We start from the raw sequence: 5,321 nt of genomic DNA, 5'->3' as shown, positions 1-5,321 counted from the left end.
TGAGATTGGAGCTCTTCCATACTAGGAAACAGCTCATCATGGAAATATATACCTCATTAACACATGTGATGTCACTTTGGTTCTTGCAGGAGATTGTGAGTGGCTTTGTTATTCAGCTCCATAATCAGTAAGTGGCATCACTTCGGCAGACCTGACTACAGAGCAAATCAACTGGAGTGTGGCACTTAACGTTGGCATTTGAAGTGTCTGTCTGAGCAGAAAATGGAAGTGGCCTGCGCCGTTAGCAGTGACACGACCAACATATGTGATGTCACTTTGGTTCTTGCAGGAGATTGTGAGTGGCTTTGTTATTCAGCTCCATAATCAGTAAGTGGCATCACTTCGGCAGACCTGACTACAGAGCAAATCAACTGGAGTGTGGCACTTAACGTTGGCATTTGAAGTGTCTGTCTGAGCAGAAAATGGAAGTGGCCTGCGCCATTAGCAGTGACACGACCAACATAAAAACCAAAAACAGTGGACCAAAACTGATGCTGAGCTAGTAAAGCAAACACTGTGTCTAAATGGATTTATCAGAAAGAAATGTAAAGTCTATGTCAGTTTATCTTCTTGCCTTTCTCTTGTGGTCCATTTATGTTAATGCTAGTGTACAAATAGTTTGGTTGTCCTCAGTTTGTGCTGCTGCAACACTGCCAACAGCTGTCAGATCAGGATATGGTCTGAGCACATTTGGAAGTCTGTATGGAAGCGTCTAGCCTGTTCCTGTTGTAATGAACACAAGTTGCCTATTTGCTTTACTGGGAGCAAGACCTGCTCTGCCAGGAGTTTGTTTCTCTTTTTTTTGTTGTTGTTGTTTTGTTTTGTTGGAAGCATCCAGCCAAATACAGTGTGTGTTCTTATTTTTTCTTTTTTTTTTTTTAATGCAACAAATGGAACTGTCTCTCAGCTGTCTACTACTGCCATGACGCAGATTGGTAAATAAATGGTTATATCCTTGGGGACATGGGGGAAGGGATAAAACAAATGACTCAGCTGCTTCTGAGAGTACAGAAAACAAGTTAAGAGCATTAATTGAGTGGCTCTTGAAGACAGGAGTATGACTGGAGAATTTGTCCAGACATGACCACCCCTTACTTTGAATCATACTTTTATGTTGCTGTTTTCTTTGTTTTTAATAAATCTGTTCCTTAGAAATTTTTCCCCTGCTTAGGAGGCAAGTATGGACTGGAGAAAGTCGCTTTGGAAGGACAGAGTGACTATGTCCAACTTAGTCATGGATAGGTCATGCAAATGTGAGTGTGTAATGCTGCAGGGCTGGTGATGGTGGAAGTGTAGGGTGTTTGTGTGCCAAACCAAGGGTACTTGTTTGGTGATTTTGAGTGGTGGAGCTGGCCGTGCTGGCTTTCACTAGGAAAATAATGATAATTATGCTGTTTGATTCAAGCATTTGGTGTGGAAAACATCCTGCTACCTTGTTACATCCAAATAAATGTATGTTTGTTTGATTTCCTTCCCTATCTTCCCCCAGTATCTCCTCCCCATATCGATTCCCAGCATTTGGGACGCTTGTACTTACAGGCATGTGTAACCTGTGCCCAGCTTTTGACAACCTTGCAGGTGGAAGCTAATAATTTTTTGGCAAAAAATCAGAAGCAGACTGATGCTATTCTGCTGGTTGAGGAAGTGTGTGTTGGGCAGCATTGATCACTCAAAAGCTGAAGATAACCAAATTCAGGAAAGGAAGGAAGCCAGACCATGACAAGGAGGGCTTGAGCTGCTGCTTTGACAGTGGGCTTGCAGGCTTAGCAGTTGTCTGGTAAATTGCATTCCCATCAACTGTTAAAACAGCAAATCCGTGAAGTCTGCCATCTCACTATTTCTATGCAAGTGAGTGGGGTGTAGAGAGAGCATCCAGGTGCATCTGCATTTACTGAAGTGGCATCAGTGGCTGTACATCCTCTGACATGAATCAAGCACTAAACCCTAGCTGTGTGTTTGAGGAATGAATGATGAGCACAAGCTCTCTGTAGCCATGACTTAATTGACTGTGCCCACTTTGATCACACTGTTCTTTCTTTTTGTAATGAACAATTAGGAGCTGTGTGTTCACCGTAGCCTTTTTTTCCCTTCTTCCAAGCAAAGCCAAAATGCCTTTACAGAGTGCTTGGGGTATGTTTACTGCATCCAAAAGAAACTCTCCTAAATGGATCTAAATGGGTAAAGGACATCTGGCTGCTCGTGAACAGTCCAGTCAAGCCTCCCGTTGTCAGTCACTCCCTGTTACCTGGGGCCTGTTTGGCCGTAAGCCGTGGGAGACGGGTACAGCCAGGATCCAGGAGGCCAGTGGCCATGCTGCAGGGAGCAGCCTTGTTCTTGCAGCCGCTGTGGAGCTGGAGGGACGGCTCTTACTGCGGTGGTGCCCATCTGTCCGTGGAAAAGGCTGGGGGGGGGTCTGGAGTGACAGCCCTGCTAAACTGTTGCTCTCCCACGTGTGCAGACATACAGTTAGTCGTGGTTCTGGCAATGGTTGTTAACAGGAAAGAAACTCAAAATCCAGACATACAGTTAGTCGTGGTTCTGGCAATGTTGTTGTTGTTAACAGGAAAGCAGCTCAAAATCCGGTGGGTATAGTTGTTTGGAAAGGTGTCATAAAACACACATGCATACCACGTGCTCACATCTGTGCATACTTGTCTCAAAGACAATCACATTCATACCTGCTTCAGCCTAACCACCTTACTAAAGTGTTTATTGCCACCAAGCAGCTTGGTATTTTCTTTTTGCAGTTACCAAGCATTCAATGGAATCAGTGAAATGCTGTAATCCTGCTGCTGCTGGCTTAAAAAATACACCGATGCCTGAAAAACTGTAATTGGCTCTTGCATGAGCATCCATATGTACATGGGGGTTTCTTGTATTTATTCATGGCTGGCGGGGAAGGCAAATTCTCCAGGTCTGACAGTCTTCTCTCAGTGGTCTACGTAGCTCCCTCCAGTACTCTAAGTTACATATGCATATGAAGGGGAGACTGGACACTTTTGTATGTAGACTGAGAATGAATTAATATCTTAACAAGCACTGTGAATATCTATTATGCAAGTTATTGTATTCATATGAAAAAACTGTTCCTGTTAGTAATAGACTTATTTTTTGTTTGTCTTCAGACTTAGAAGGTCTCTTGTTATTTTTGGTTTTGATTAGTTTGGTAGAGGGTAACGTGTAAGCATTTACCAGCTGATGTTAGAAACTAGCTGCCAATATTTGTACATATTTGTAAAATACTCGTGGTATAATCACCCTATTTTAATGGTAAAAGTTTCTCCTTTCCATGAAAGGAATTTCTTGTTTAAAATAAAATATAAATAATTATATGTACACCTGCAATAAAGTACAGATAGAAAAAAGTAATTGTGTATCTTTATAATTTTTTTTTTCCTCCAAGAGGTGCATTTCAGTGACGTCTTCCATTTGAGATAGGTTGTAGAAATGAATTTGCTGCCAGACTGTAACCCATGTGAGCTCGGCTTGTCATGGCAAACTGCAGCCTTTTCCTCCCTGCCACTCTCGGTAGCACATTGCCAAAGGGGCCTCTGTCAGGCACTGAGGACCCAGTCGAGCAGGTTGGAGTCAGCGGGAACACTAATGGGAGCTGAATCTAACTGAAGAGACAAGTTAAGCTGCTCGTGGTGGTTGGTCAAGAAAACTGAGCGTGCGAATTCCCAAGGGTGTAGAGAGATCCTGTCAACATCCTCCCAGGGGCTGCATCTGAGGACAGGCACACCAGCCCATGTCATGCAAAGTGCTGCTGAAGAGTGCTCTGCTCTGCTGTAAGTCACCTAACCTGCTGGCCTGGTGTCTGGCATGGGTAAAGGAAAGTTCTGCTTTTCTTGGGACATAAATCCATGAAGGAGTGCCATAGTACAACTGTTCACATCTCTTTTCAAAGAAGCTTGCTGACTAGGGTTCCCTCATAATTTTTTTTTTCCTTTTCTCTGGATATGTTACAGACCACTAAAGCTAGCATTCAAAAAAAAAAATGTTTTTATGTACTTTGATACTGTAGCATTGCCCCTCTTCTTATGACTTCCCATCTTGTACTTCATATTTCTGTCCAGTACCTCCTGTGTGTTTCCTGTATTTAAATTTTCAAGGACTTCAGAGACTCATCCAGCTTTGGTTTGGGGATGCTGGAAGGAGGTAGTTTGGTTACAGATGGAGCTTTCTGTGGTGGTAAAATTAAATAATAGGCAAATATTAAGTCATCTAACTGAAGGGCTTTGTTACTTCTCTGTTTCTTTGCTTGGCAAGTAATAACGCCTTGCCTGCTAGGGTGGACTGCTGCTGACCAGAATATATAGGATGACTCTGTCTCTGAAGATTGGGCTTTTCCTGGCACCAGCAAATCCTGTGTTGGTTCATTAAAGTGATACAGTGTGGGATGGGGGAAATGTTACTGCACCTGATCTGTGTTGAGGCATGCCAAGTGTGGGAGCTGAATGGAGGTAAGGTCTGAAGGTGTGTGCTAAAGCTGATGGCGAAGGGATGTTTTAAAACACCCCAGTATTTTGGGTGAAGTGAGAGCAATTCGTCAGTAGAGTTCTTGGCTGTGAGGTCTGAGATACTGAAGGCTGACACGGTGTTTTAAGAGCATGAACACTTTTGAGCAAGAACCGGTCATAAAGTCTTACACCAGTGGGCAAGCTCCCTGCTGTTCCTCCTTCCCCTCCAGCAATGGTGCTTCCCTTGTCTGGGTATGGTGTCTTATGGTCAGGCTGGCCAGGCTTCTCCTGGCAGGTCTCCTTGTCTGTACCCCAGCCTCCTGTGCCCCTACAGCTGCCTGCACCTGTACCTCGCAGCCCCCACTATGGATCCTGCCCCTTCTTATGGGTGTCTTCCTGGGCTGGTGGTGCCCAAGGACAGGCCTGTGCCTTTGTGTCTCTCCTGGAGGCCCCCAGCTGGGAGGGGGGGAGGAGGAGGAGGAGGAAGGGAACAAACATGTCCCCTTGAGGCTGCTCCCAGGCCCTTGGCGGCACTGAGGTGAGCTGAGGCACAGAAAGGTGCCCGTGGCGTTGCTCCCAGAGAAGCCTGGGTGCTGCTGGGAATGGCTGAGGGGGAGCCTGGCCCCGGGCCTGCCCCGTGGCCTAACCAGCCCGCCTGCTGGTGCTCCCGCCCTCCCTGCAGGCACTGTTGCGCTCCCCTATATTAACAACGGGGCCCCGAGCTTTTAGGCCACGCGTGGGGCTGCTTGCCACCTTCCTGCAGGGGACTGAGAGGCCCATGGGGGATGGGAGACGGAGGGAAACGCCGGGGGAGACGCCCCGCTCCGCGCCCGCCGCCGCGGGGCCGGGGCCTGGCCTGGG

This window comes from Aptenodytes forsteri, unplaced genomic scaffold (assembly GCF_000699145.1).
Source record: "Aptenodytes forsteri isolate BGI_AS27 unplaced genomic scaffold, ASM69914v1 Scaffold132, whole genome shotgun sequence".
NCBI classification, from domain to species: domain Eukaryota; kingdom Metazoa; phylum Chordata; class Aves; order Sphenisciformes; family Spheniscidae; genus Aptenodytes; species Aptenodytes forsteri.
This window is presented reverse-complemented; position numbering follows the sequence as displayed.